We start from the raw sequence: 14,984 nt of genomic DNA on the forward strand, positions 1-14,984 counted from the left end.
AAAAGAAACCTGCCATGAGTAACTACTCAAGAGGAAAAAACGAAATCAAGAAAGAAACAATTGATGATAACTCATAGGGAAGCTCATTACTTTTGCAAGAGAGATCGGGATGCCTAAAAACACGCACCCATAAAGCGAGATATAGGAAGGAAGAAGAAACGTATGCTTGCCGCGGTAAAGCTAGAGAAACGATGCAGCACGTTTTATTAGAATGTGAAGACATCTGCCCAGCGGTCGATTAGGCACCTCTGGCCTCCTTGAAGCCCTTGGGTTCTGCAAGAGCAGGGGGCGAGTAAACATATCCGCAGTAGAGATTAGTAAGCGGAGATTGGAAGATTGCTGAAAGAAAAGTAGGGAAACGACAAACAACGGATGCGCACAAAAGCAAAGTTCGCAATAGGGGTTTAGAAAGTTTGGTTACGGGAATTCTTCCTGGGTTCTCGTTTCCTTTTTTCCCCTTTCTTCGTGCTTTTTTTAACGACGTAGGACATTAGGCAATGTAATAACAACAGCTTGGTGGCGCCACCCACTGCCCCGTTCCAGAGGGGACGCTGATAACATCCATCCATCCATCCATCCATCCATCCATCCATCCGTCCGTCCGTCCGTCCGTCCGTCCGTCCGTCCGTCCATCCATCCATCCATCCATCCATCCATGCATCCATTAATAGTAGTTCTGTCCTGATTTTAAGGCAACGCGGGGACGTTAACACCTGCACGTCCTTACTCTGCCCTACAGTTTTTCGGCTGATACGTTGCCAGCGTGCACGTGTAAGGAAACGGGATGCACAGCTCCTCGAAGACCCGCGTAACACTTTCCCGTGGAATACAGAAGAGCGCACGCGTCCTGGTGCATTTCAGCTGCGTGTTTTACTCGAAGCCTTAACCTCAATTTAACGGTGTCAATACCTCTTGCTGTTACGTATTTAGTTTATGGCCTGCAACTGTGGTTTGTAAATATGAGCAAATTCTCACCAAGAGATGGATTGATGATTGATAATGTGTTGGTTGATGATGATTACCGAAAAGGTGAAGGAGTTCAAAAAAATTGTTGTTGACTGTTGAACGTAGTTGACCCAATTAAAAGTATAGTTTTCTTTGAACAAATTTAATCGAACGTGGCTCGATTAGGGAGGCCGTAAAAGAGGCGTATATAGTGCCTATCTAGACGTTCTATAGATAAAGAATGCCGCATGTTTTATTCGAGGAATCTTGGTTCAGGCGGTCTTCGGTCTTTGTAACCTAACTAAGGAAAATAGGAATGTCCAAAACATATTAACGCAGTCTGGGATCCTCATGTAACGACCTTTGCCTTGGCAAGTGTTACGAGGCTGCACAAAAGATTACATGTTGCCGGCGCATTATCCATTTTGTTAGCAGTCGTATCGTTCTTTTAAAGAACACATGGTCGGGTGTTCGTTATCTTTAGAGCCGCTTGGTCCACATTTATCTAAGCAAGCCTCGTTTTTTTCTCTTTTTTTGCAGAGCTGAACGCTGCTTTGACCGCCGTGACAGCCTTACCGTGAGAGGTAAGTGCCATCAAAATCAAGTGATTTTATTCTCGCTCTTTTTATGCCTCCATCATTACCACTGGACGGATGCTATAAGCTTAACTGTCGAACGTGATGCAAGTGTGAAAATTGCGTATTCCTTGTCATTTCATTGGCGGCGCATACCAAGCCGCAGCGTGAGACACCGGTATCGTCACTTTTGCGCCAAACAGCCGCTGTGAATGACAACAAATCATGAAATGTTTGAATTCTCGGATGCAAGAAATGTAGTTGAACGCAACAAAAATTCACCGATGATTACGATATTCGAGCACAGCATTTAAGGTGTTGTGAATTCGCGAGATATTCTGGCGAAAAATTTCATTCTGAACTACACTGTCCTCTCGGCGGTTTCGCTGAGCCTCTAAATTAAATATGAGGGTTCTACGTGCCAAAACCACTTTCTTCTGATTATGAGGCACGCCGTAGTGGAGGAGTCTGGAAGTTTTGACCACCTGGTGTTCTTTAACGTGCACCTAAATCTAAGTAGACGGGTGTTTTTCGCATTTCGTCTTCATCGAAATGCGGTCGCCGTGGCGGGGATTCGATCCCGCGACCTCAGCAACCCAACACCACCGGGCTCAGCGCTGAGCCTCTGCTCGGGCAGCTCGGTTAGCGGCAGCGGCAGGCGAAGCATTCGCACCGATAGACGACCGCACGCCAAGTTTCATCCTAGACGCCAGCGCTCGTTTCTCCCCTGGCGGCACGATTTCATCTCCAACGGTGGTTTCCGTCGCCGCTTCCCTTCGCGGTCGCGCCCGCGTTCAGTTCGCGCTGCGCGCGAAACGTCTCATGTTTGCGACGGCGCCTCTTCGGATGACCGGAAATTATTATTGTGTTGTTAACTGTCACAACAGCAATGTAAACATGAAAGGTTGATGCCACCAGTGAAATTCTGCCGATTCACAAGAAAATGGTACGAAAGAGGCAGACGACAGACATGATTATGCGCCGAGCGAAGTAAACATCTGGCAAACGAAGCGAGCTCGTTTATTGATCACTCCTGAGTGTATGACGGTTTCTATATGTAACCCACGTGAAATTAATAATTACTCGGTACATAATCCTTTTATTCATATAAAAACTTTAAGTTAAACGAGCGCTTGTCCTGTCTTCTTTCTCGTGTTTCGTTTGTGTGTGCGCTGTCTAAGAATGGAAACCACGTCTGTTGTATGCGCTAGCAGTGGCCGAAGTTCACGCGTGCCGAGAAATTGAATATGTGCATGATGCATTGAACATGACCGGAGTTCATTCCCGCTTCACCACCGCACCGATCGATCGGGTTACTGGACGATACACACCCGCGTCTTGGTCGCGCCGGCATTGCTGAAGCAGGAATGATTAATAATACTTTCAACTTCCGTCTCTTGAGTACTGTTAAAAAATGGCCGAGCTGTCTAGATTGCTGCCTCTATTCCATATTGTAGGGGACGTACTAGTTAAAGTTGTGTGCGCATGTCGTACTTGTGCTATGCAGCGATATATCTTGTTTATTTCCGCACAGTGTCGATAGAAGTCCGTTGTCGCCATCAGAGGCAATACGGATTTGTAGCAAACATAATGTGAGAAACTGCAAAAATGACTTTAGCTCGTAGGTGCCGTATGTATGTGCCGCATCGTATGTGCTGACGATTTTTCCGGCGGCACATACGATGTCGTTTCCAATTACCTGCTCAGCGTCCCTTACATGGTTAAGCAGACGCTGCCGTTTCGCCGCGTTGCAGCCATAAAAATAATCGTCAAGCGTACCGATCTTCTTAAAGGCAAATATAGCGTGTGCAGTTTGTTTCACACTAAGGGGAAAACTCGGAACGTATTGCGTCGCGATGCGGCAAGCAATGGAGTCGTGCGGCGGCAGCAGCTCGAGCAGGCGCACACGCTTGAGGGGCAGTGCCGTGATCTGCGTCGTCTGCTACGGCGGCGCGCGCTGGCCGCATTTTCGGGAAGCGTGGTACTGTCAGGGGCAATGCACCGATTTCATCGGTACTGCGGGAACTGAGCTGATATTCTTTACTAAACGTTGTGCGTCGCCACACTCTGATCCTTCATTGGCGATAATGGAGTTCCACAAACTTCTTTTGACAACATGGTTCATTTGTTCTTTCGAAAGGCCGGAGTACTGAGCGTGTGCACGTATATTTCTTCACTGTGTGTGCTACCGTAATGAGCAGCGACAAAACGCACCAAGATGTGCGCGCAACGTGCTCAGTCTTTATTTGACTCGAAAGGAAAACAAAGCACTCAACAATGGGAGTCGAACACGGTGAAACAAACGGACACGATTAAATGAACGTTTTAGGTTCAGACAATGAGCTGGAAGTGATTTTTCTCGATAATCTTTCGCTACACCAGACAGACCCTGCCCGCCGGTGGGGAATTGGACACGTCACACTCGGAACTTCAGTTAGTATCTCGTCATGTCCCCAGCGGCAGCGATGACAGCGCTCATCCTGGAAGGCAGTGAAGTGTAGAATGACTTGATCAGGGATGTGTTCATTCGCTGCACGTCTCATTCACTGACGATGGTGGATCGAAGCCTATCCTCGGGCGACTGATAGAGGGGATGTTGCGCCAGCGATACTTTCAACGAGCCCCAGACATTTTAAATGATGTTGGCGCCCGGGGATTGAGGCGGCCGCTCCAAGAGAGTGACTGCGCGCTCTTCTAGCAGTTCTTGCACAGCACGAGCAGTGTGGATCGGCGTCCTATCGCGTTAGAATATATAGTCGCCTTCCAGAAACGGGCCGTCAAGAATGTATGGAATCAGCACGTCGTCTATGACTGCCATGCAGCGATGAACTTACATTCGAGGCGTATCGGTGGGCGTCGCGCAACGCTTAGCAAAGAATACCGGCTCCTTTCACGCAGTAACGATGTGATCAGCGCCCTGCACCTGACAGTAGAACGTTTCTCGACAATGCGGCCAGCGTGCGTCGCCGTAGCAGACGACGCCGTTCAAGATCCCGCCCCTCGAGCATCTGTGCGAGCTGCTGCCGCCGCTTGACTCAAGCGCTCGCCGCATCGCGATGCAATGCGCTTCGAGTTTTCCCCTAAATGTGAGAGAGACTGTACACCGCCCTTCGAAAGAAATGTCCACGCGCACACACCGCGCGCGGCGCGAAACGTGCCCAAACACGCGCAGTGCAGGAGGCAATCAAGGCGGCGCGAACGAGAGATGGGAGAGGGGTACCACCGGCTAATAGAATTTTGCTCCGCATGCGGCGCTCTCAACGCCGGCGCAGCAGCGCCGCTCTCGGTGCCGTTCTTGTCTATTGCGTCGCTCATTGTTCAGAGAGAAAGCGGGAACACGGGAAGACGTTGCTCGCGCGGAGGGCCGTCTCTAGCGGCGGCGGCGCAGGTGAAGTAGCGCATGCGCAGTGGATCCGAACCCCACGCCAGCGCTCTGTTTCCAGCTATGCATGTATCGGCAGGCACACGCGCTCGCCGCATGCCTGGTCTCCGCCGTGGAGCACGTCTCGCGCGTACTCCACTTTCCTCCTCGCCCTATCGCCGTACTCTCCTCCTCCGCTTTCCTCCTCGCGCTCTGTTCGCTCTCGCCGTCTTTCATCTCCCGCTGCGCTCCGCGTTCGCTCTTTCATCCTTCGCTGGGCTCGTTCGCTCGGTTACTCTGAGGGACGCGGACGCTCAGCGCAGGGATGGGCGCCTCAGAGGTGAGCTCTAAAACGTGACGAGTTCAAACTCCGCATCACAGTAAACCTTTAAAGAGATATATACAGATAGACCGACAGGCTCACTCGCTAACTCACTCACCACCCACTCACTGATTCGCTCGCTCGCTCGCTCACTCAAAAGATGTACGTGTGCGTAGGCGCTCACCCACATGCACGAACACATGTACAAAATTGGGAATGTGTCGGCGGTGTTGCTTTTTACTTTTACTTCTTTAATGCGTTAGCATTCTTTAGGTACTTCACGTGCATTCGGGCGCCTATGTTTATTTATTTATTTATTTTTATTTCATACATACTGCTAGCCTCCATTTTGAGGCTGTTGCAGGACATGGGAAAATACAATGCATCAAAATAAGAATGACAAACTTATACACTTGTTAGTATTGTAGTTTACAAGTAGACGTAGTTGAGTAATACAACAAAGGGTGTGACCTTCCTGAGTCAGGCCTTAAAGGTTAATGAACAGAAATACAGAAGCATAAGATAAACAACAAAAAAGTACATCAAAACCAAAAATGCGGGGTCTGCAGGCGATACTGGTAAATCAAGATGCGCATTCATAGACATATTTTTCCAGCATAGGAAGGAAATCGTCAGGTGAGCAATTTATGATATCACTAGGCAATGAATTCCAGTCTCTGATTGTCTGGGGAAAGAAAGAATACCTGAATGTGTCTGTGTGGAACCTGTATTCAATTAAATGTTTATGATGTTTAGTTCTAGTGTTTCGCTGTTCAGTGAAAGATACATATGCACCACTGTTTAATTTGTAGACTCCGTTGAGGAGGTGGAACAGAAACTTGAGACGTAAGTATTTCGCACGCTTGTAAATAGTCGGGAGACAAGCTTTATCAAGGAGTTCTGTCGGAGAATCCTTACGGTTGTACCTATTATAAATGAATCTGATGGCTTTTCTCTGTATTGTTTCTAGGCGTTTTATGCACTGTTTGGTATGTGGAGACCAGCAGGTAATACCATATTCTAGTATAGGACGAACGAATGAGGTGTAGGCTAGCATCTTAGTGTCTGGTGAGGCAGATTTTAAAGAGCGTTTAAGCGAACAAAGTGTTGTAAATGCCTTAGAAGATATGTATGACACATGCTTGTCCCATTTCATATCAGATGATAGGACAATGCCCAAATATTTATAATCATCGATTATCTTTAATTTTTGCTGTTCGATCGTGTAGGTGAATTCTAGTGGGGTTCTTTTTCGGCTTACTCTCATAAAAACAGTCTTGTCTAAATTAATCTTCATTTGCCATGCCTGACACCAATTTGCTACTTGCGCAAGCTCATGATTTAGTATTACTTGATCATTATGGTTCCTAATCTCCCTATATATAATGCAATCATCTGCAAACATGCGCATCGTTGATTTTATGTTATCTGCCATGTCATTGATGTATAGTAAAAAAAGAATTGGTGCTAAGACTGTTCCTTGTGGTACTCCGGATGACACTTCTACCCAATCAGATTGCTGACTTTCGATTTCTACGTACTGTTGCCGACCTGCAAGATAAGCTTTTATCCAGTTTATTATGCTGCCAGATCCGAGAATGTGTTGTAGTTTGCCCAGGAGTTTAGGATGGGATACCCGGTCGAAGGCCTTCGATAGATCTAAGAATATTATGTCAGTCTGCCCGCGGTTATCAATTGTTAGAGCGAGATCATGCACAGTTTGTGTCAGTTGCGTAACAGTAGACAGTCCTTTTCTGAAACCATGTTGGTTGATGCTAAGCAAGTTATTATCTTCCGCAAAGGTTACGATGTGTTTTAGTATGATGTGTTCGAGAATTTTGCAAGATGTGCAGGTTAGCGAAATCGGTCTATAATTTGATGGGCTTGTTGCGTCACCTGATTTGAGAATCGGGACAATCTTTGCTATTTTCCAGTCTTTGGGCACGTCAGACGATTCTAGAGATTTTTTAAAGATAAGTAAGAGGTATTTAGAGACCCATTCTGCGTATCTCTTGACGAAAGTATTGGGGATCCCATCTTGGCCACAAGATTTTTTAATGTCGATGTTAAGCAGCAGTGAAAGTATACCTGATTCTGTTATCTCTATATCACCAAGTATGTCGCCGGTTCCCCTCTGCTGATGGTTTAAATCTGGTGAAATTCCGTTGTCTTGTGTAAAAACGGATTTAAAAAAGTTATTAAACTGATTTGCTCTTTGGAAAGCATCCTTCTGCGGCAAATTGCTTTGCTTATGCACGTTCGCGTTAAAATATCTCCAAAATTTTTGAGGAGCCGTCTTGATGAAGTTGCTAAGTGTGACGTTCATGTACGTATGTTTTGCTTGCTTTATCACTACTTTCAACTCATGTGCCAATTTTCTAATTTTGTCAGAGAAACAGGGATTTGATGTCTTACCCTTAAGTTTCCTCAGCCTTGACATTTTATGTTTCATATGTATTATATTCCTTGTGATCCAAGGGTTTCTTTTGTGCACTTTTTTTTTCATGGGTACGAAGTTTGATAAACATTCGTGTACATAGGTCTTAAATTTCGCCCATAATTCATCTACTGTCACAGAATTATCATGGAAAAGACAAGAAAAATTGGGCTAGTGATAATCAAAAAAGTCAAGAATGCCGACATCATCTGCGTTTTTCCAATCATATATTCGTGTGATCAATTTTTCTGAGCGTGCTGGCGACGGTAGTGATAGACAACATTTGGTTGCCTTGTGGTCCGAAATTCCGTCAATTATTTCCCATGATATGTCCTCTACTGGAATGTTTTCACTCACAAAAGTTAGATCAAGGATTGTGCTGCTCGACAAAGTGACACGTGTGGGTTGCTGAATGATTTGCTTTAAACCACTATTGAAGGCCATATCAAGTATCGCCTCAGCGCTGTCCTTATCGATAACACCAGCATCGTACGAATCCCATCTTATACCTGGTAGATTGTAATCCCCCGTAAGGACAACCTTTTTGTCCCCTTGAAGGTGACGCTGCATGTAGTCAGACAAGATATGTAATGGCTCCGGGCCAGAATTCGGTGCTCTGTACATTGTACCAACATAAAGGGAATATACGCCGATCGTGATCCTACAAAACAGTGCTTCTGCGCCGGTAATGTTAGGTAGCGGTGTGGTCTGAATGTCGTCTTTCACTAAAATCGCGACGCCAGCGCCACGTGTACATCTATCCTGACGAAGAACTATATAACCTGGGGGAAATATATTGTTGGTCAAGATACATGATGACAGCCAAGTTTCACTAATGGTTATGATATCAGGTTCATGTTCAAGAGACAAGGCCTCAAGTTCTACCGTCCTATTAACTATACTCCTGGCGTTGATATTAAGAATAGTTAGTTTTTTCTTAACTTAGCAGGTTGCCGTTCGGCAATTCGAGGAGACACTTTTTTTACTGGTATTTTCTCGCCTAATTCTTCATCCCATGCAAAGAGTTCATCATTTGCTTTGATCTTATCGTAAACGAGTCTGACCTTTTCGTGCTTTTCTCTATTAAGTTTGCAACTATCCCAAAGTTTTTTTCTTATATTGCGTACCGCCAGAGAAAAATCTTCGCTGACAGAAATTTTGGAACCCTTCAGTCTAAAACAGTTCTTAAGTATCTTGGCTTTGTCTCTGTAATCGAACAGCTTGAAGATCACGGGGCGCGTTTTGTTAGCCTTCTTCCCTCCCAAGCGGTGAATTCGCTCGAAACCGGAAAACGTTACACCAAGCACTTCTTTAATTAGTTTAGTGCTAACCTCGTGTTCTAGGATTTCCGATGTTTCATCCTCGAGTTCGCTTAGTCCGTAAATAATTAGGTTCGACCGTCTGCTTCGGTTTTCTAGGTCGTCAATTTGACGCAGAAATGATTTCATGGTCTTTTCCAGTTGCATGCACTTTTCCTCGATGGTTGACATACGACTTTCAAGCTGTCCTAAAAGATCTAGTTTGGAGTGAATACTTGCTAACGACTCACTTGAACCCTTATTTTCGTTTCTGATAGCGGTGATGTCGGCAGCCATTTTTCTAATTTCAGCAGCAAGTTCCTGCATGTTGGGACCAGGGTTGCTCTCTACATCCCCTCCCAGCAACAACAGGTATCTTAAAGACACTATGCAGTTTCGAAGCAAAGAACACATTTGCCTTGGGCACGGCAGCACAAGAAGAATCAAGCAATTACTACGGTAACATTTGCCAAAACGTTTGCTCACCTGGAGCATGAAGACAAAGGGGTTTGTCAGCCACATATTCATTCCGGTGCGACCGTGCCCAATGCTGTACTCGTGGAAGCAGCTGCTATTTAAAGCGGTTGATGTCGATAAGGTTGCCGATGTCGCTGCAGCCATGAAGAAGTGGTGATCCAAACGGAACGGAATGGAAGCCTGAGCGTCGTTGCGCAGACGTTGTCGCGCAGCCCAGTTACCGTCCGTGAACGCGTGGTCACTGCTTTGAGGCTCGTCGATGTGGACTGGACGGGAGACGACGAGGGCACTCGGTCCAGCCACCAAGAATACAGGAAGCGCCTGGAGCATGAAGACAAAGGGGTTTGTCAGCCACATATTCATTCCGGTGCGACCGTGCCCAATGCTGTACTCGTGGAAGCAGCTGCTATTTAAAGCGGTTGATGTCGATAAGGTTGCCGATGTCGCTGCAGCCATGAAGAAGTGGTGATCCAAACGGAACGGAATGGAAGCCTGAGCGTCGTTGCGCAGACGTTGTCGCGCAGCCCAGTTATCGTCCGTGAACGCGTGGTCACTGCTTTGAGGCTCGTCGATGTGGACTGGACGGGAGACGACGAGGGCACTCGGTCCAGCCACCAAGAATACAGGAAGCGCCTGGAGCATGAAGACAAAGGGGTTTGTCAGCCACATATTCATTCCGGTGCGACCGTGCCCAATGTTTATATTTGTGTACGCTTCTATCTAACCATTTTTCCGCCTACCTGGGTCACTGGGCAGAGCATCGGGTTGCTGCGCTGAGTGAACGTGGTTCGAAACCAACCATCGGACCAAAGAGAGTCAGTGACCGTAATTTTCTTGAGTCACTGAAGTCAGTGACCAATAACGGTCAGTTACCGTGATTCTCTTCAGATAGAAAATAGCATGGCCTCCGAGACGTTTCTCGTCTCGGAGGCCATGCACGCACTTCTCGGCAGTGCCACTAGATGGCGCAGCTTGTCCAGAAAGGAGCACGAGGGGATAGCATGGCCTCCGAGACGTTTTTCGTCTCGGACGAAAATGCACGGCGCGCTTTTGCGCGCCGTGAATTTTGGAGGCCGCGTGCAGGCTTTGCAGCGCCGGTGCTAGATGGCGCCGAGTGCTCTTAAGAGGAAGCTTTAGTTCTGGCGCAACTCCGACGCGGCCTATTCAAATACATGTAAAAACGCAAAAACGTTTTTCTGAGCTAACTCCTGGACCGATTTTGATGAAATTTGTTGCATTTGAGAGAGTAAGATAAATTGTAGTGACTGTTGGAAGTAGAATTTTTATTTAGGGCTTGAATTTTGTTAAAAAGATTTTCAAAAATTCAGGAGTTTGAAAAAAAAATAGAAGCATGAAGTTTACAAACTAATAGCTCTGCATCAAGAACAGATATCGTGGTTCTGTAAACGGCATCCGTTAGATCATTCAAAGCGGACAAATATTATGTGTCATTTTACATCTTACGTGAATTTGTTACATTGTTTACGAGGGTTCTGCAAAAGTTGTAATTGCATATTAATACATTTTTTGAGGTTCATGTGTAACATATCAATCTTGTCCGCTTTAGATGTGCTGTCAGATACAATTCACAGAATTGTGATATCATTTTTTCTTGTTGAGTTACAGAGTTGTAAACTTGATAGTTTCGTTTTCTGAAAATTTGCAATTTTTGTCAATTTTTTATAAAAAATTGACGACCTAACTCGAAAATTCGAAACCAAAAGTCACCAAATTCTAAGTTTTTCTTTTAAATGCAGCAAACCCAGTCAAATTTGGTGCAGTGGTTGCCGAGAAAAACGAATTCTCCTTTTACATGTATTTAGATAGGAGCACCCGAGCTAAAGCTTCCTCTTAAGGAGGCGGGCAAGAGAAAACTCGCTGCTGTACACGCCTCACATACAACTTATTTCGACGATGGGAATACTTTTCGTCGCAAAATTTGTTCAATGCTAAACGCATTGCTGTCGACAGACATTGCGAGATGGGTTCGGCCGAATCTTTCTTGGCAAGGAAGGCTGCCTTAAGGTGTAGTAACAAAAACAACTTCTGCGCTGTTGCAATGCTGAGGACAAGCTGTGAGTCATAGTATACGTTCAAATTTTGTCTCCTGGGCGTTTGAAAATTCCCGTTACTAAGGGCACAACCACCCGTCGTTGTTATGTTAAGGGGCTCTGGATCCAACTCAATAGAGTTCTTGGTGGGAAAAAACGAAAAGTAAAAAAAAGCTATACAACATTTATGAAGTTCTTAACGATGGCTTCTTCGCCGACAAAACGTCATTAAATATTTTGTAGTTGTTTTGTACGGCACAGTAATAACTGCGCTGTTCTCATGTAAAAGCCCTGACGCAAGGAAAAAAAAAGATCTAACAGCAGACTTGATCGTGGTTGATGCAGTCAATGAAACCCGGTAATAAGCTTGTTTCCGAAGCTGTGGTACCGTTGTTGCGCAAGACACGGATTCACATCGTTTAGCTTATAAAAAGGCGAAGAAAATGAACTCGCTATTTTGAGAGGGCAAGGGAAACGTGAATGGCCTCAGCGAAGAGATAATAAATGGCTGCTGCCAAGAAGTTTGGAGATGCTTTAGCCATGGCGAGCGTAGGACACAAAAAGAGAACCCCCGAAGGCTTCCATTACCCTCTCCATTCTTTATATGGAAGGACGCTTCGCGAGTTCAGAAAGAGGGATAATGTGGGACGATGATCGTTTTTCATATGCCGCAACGTTGTTCCGCGTTTTTCAGTATGTTGGCTTTAGGTGGGCCCCATGACAAAACCGCAATAAAGGATCTCGTTCCGGAGACGCGATGACAGCTAATAACCACGGGTTACTCTCGCGGGACGTTCGAAACCAAAGGCTGAAAGTACTAGCTTCGCCCCTACTCCCAAAGTCACGCTTCTACACCCTACGCAATATTGTTGCAGTGTACGTGTACTAATCCCATGTTAAGTGGAACTCTCCACTGACTTTTAAAGTTGGCTTTGGCGCACGCATGAAGAGACGAGCGTTGCAGCATTATTGCGCTCAACAAAACAACGCCGAGAACCGAACGCGTTCGTCGTGTGAGCTACTGCGACTTACGAACAATGCTGCGCGCTGCTTTGCCTCAGTACTTTTGCAGAGCGATGTCAGGCGTACAAAGCTCTTCCAGGTAGTAGAATGCCTCGAAAAGTTAGGTTCGGTGGCGGTGAGTGTGGGCTTCTGTGCATCTGAAATGGCGCCCGTTCGAAGCAATTACTGACCAGGTAGATTCCGCGGCGCCGTCTACTTTCAGTGCTGGATTGCTACAGAAGACACGTTTCTGCGCTTGTTTGTACATACATACCAGCGTAGGGATGAGGAGAAGAAAAAGAAGGAAGGAAAGGTAAGGAGGTCACCTTAAACCTTAAACCTCTTCCGTACACGGGGAAGAGGTTTAAGGGATGAAAGAAAAGACAGGGAGGGAAGAAGGTACTGTCAGTGTGAACACATGCGGTTGTCCATCACGTCTACAATCGATCACGGAGGCTAGTCGATTTCATGAATCGTAGCAATGCCTGCGTCGCTTTGGAAGCCTGCAACGCTGCTGCCCACTGCTAATGTTCACGGTGCAAGAAAGTAGGCAGTCGTAAAAGCGCTATGGTCCGCTGCGTATCTTCAAAAGTGTTTACCGTTTTGAATCAATGAATAGTTTGCCGTACTCGCTGCGCTCTTCGCAAGACATCTATCTCCATGTTACTGATAATAATTGGGCAGTGAATGATATATAAACTCAGGGGGGGGGGGGGGCATGAAAAGCATTGAGGTGAAACCTAACGCATTATTTGGCGTTTTCGTCTGGATTTCGCTCCGGGAATCAGACGACGAACTACAACCCAATCAGGTATCTGTGATATTTTTTTTTCTTTGCAAAGGGACAGCGCAGAAGCGTTGCGAAGAAGAAAAGGCGACCTGGACAGGAAAGACGCCCACTTGCAACTAAGTATATTTTCAGAAACAAATCACGAGGAACGTTATTGCGCATGCGTGGCCATCTGTGAATGCAACGGGCGAGAATAAACGGGCAGGATCAATCTAACGATGACTGTCGATGGTAATGCGCCTAGCATTGAAACAATAATAGCGACACGCAACATATCGGCATCGTCGAAACGACTTATGAATGAGGCGCGTACAGCAGTTGGACTCCTCTCCCTGTTTTCCCCGTGGAAACTCTGCGCAGTCTAGCGGCGGCGGCGCGAAACCTCCGCATGGCGTCCGAAATCCACGGCGCGCAGGTGCACGGGCTGAGAAACGCATCGAGCGCCAGCCGAGCTTTCTTCTAGCCACTGTGCGCCATCTAGGGACAATGCCGAGAAGCCCGCGTGCGGCCTCCGAGATCCCTTACCCCTATCTTAGGCCACGGGCCATCCCTTCTAGTAAAAGTTTCAATCAATCAATCAATAAATCAATCCGACAAGATTCATGGCGTGCCGGTACGTGCGAACGCTGACAATTGTTCCCGTTTTACCGCAACACCCAGTGGCGCATGTTCAGACTCAAGTTGGCGAGAGGCTCATGGATGAGGGGCGTATAACCAGCGCATTCATGGCACAGCTCGCTAAAGAGCTGGCGTGAAAGACGTTCATTGCCGAGCGTCACATTCCCAGCGCACTTGTGCAATTTGCTGACGCGTCCGATTACTGTCCCCGAGGACACCGTGTCAAGTGGGTTTATGATGCTACATTCGGCTGGTCAAAATCGCCATCGCCAAACCGACTGGTCAGAATGCAGCCGGATTCCGCTTCCCCGCTGCACTGTGAGTACTGCATGCCGCTTCCCACTGCGCACACTGCGCCATCTATGGTTGCCGCCGCAAAATTCGCGCTCGGCACCGATTCGATTTCGCCGACCGTAGTAGAAATTGAAATGATGCTTTTGGTCAACATAGAGCGGCCCATTTCCAGGGCAATCACTTGGTTGCCGAAGTTGGCGTCGAAGACGTTTATTGAAGAGCGGCACTCACCTACTGGTACATACCCGGTGTACCCAAATTGGTATCGTAGAGGCGCACCGAATAGCAGCACAAACCGAGTGGCACATGCACAGGGCTGCAAGCCATCGTCAACGAGATTCATTGAAGAGCGGTGCATATACACACGCCACGTACCCGGTCTCGCATCCTCCTTCCAACGTTGGCGTCAAAGATGTTCGTTGAAGACCGGCGCATAGGTATATCCTTCCACATACCCAGTGACCCATTTTGGTCCGACAGTTGGTTCCGAACCCTCTTCCGTCAGCATAGCAGCCCGACGCGCTGCTCATTCGACTTGGGTTACTGAGACCCAGGTTTGTGAGAAAGCAGACACAGACAGACAGACAGACAGACAGACAGACAGACAGACAGACAGACGGACAGACGGACAGACGGACAGACAGACAGACAGACGGACGCACGAACGGACAGATAGATAGATAGATAGATAGATAGATAGATAGATAGATAGATAGATAGATAGATAGATAGATAGATAGATAGATAGATAGATAGATAGCCCGCGGAAAGCTCATGAAGTACCCAAAGAATACTAATCGCCTTAAAACACAGT

General features: G+C 46.8%; 1 protein-coding gene across 4 annotated transcripts in view; it reads left to right on the forward strand.

The window, feature by feature from the left end:
- dimm (basic helix-loop-helix family member dimmed) overlaps positions 1 to 14,984 on the forward strand; it is a 627,608-nt gene that overhangs the window by 278,165 nt on the left and 334,459 nt on the right. For all 4 annotated transcript variants that reach the window (XR_010567290.2, XM_070523699.1, XM_065443608.2 and 1 more), the window contains exon 3: positions 1,486 to 1,529. The gene's annotated coding sequence lies outside the window, so the exon portion shown is untranslated. The remainder of the gene's footprint in view (positions 1 to 1,485; positions 1,530 to 14,984) is intronic.

Source organism: Dermacentor albipictus, chromosome 8, assembly GCF_038994185.2.
Source record: "Dermacentor albipictus isolate Rhodes 1998 colony chromosome 8, USDA_Dalb.pri_finalv2, whole genome shotgun sequence".
Taxonomy (NCBI): Eukaryota; Metazoa; Arthropoda; class Arachnida; order Ixodida; family Ixodidae; genus Dermacentor; species Dermacentor albipictus.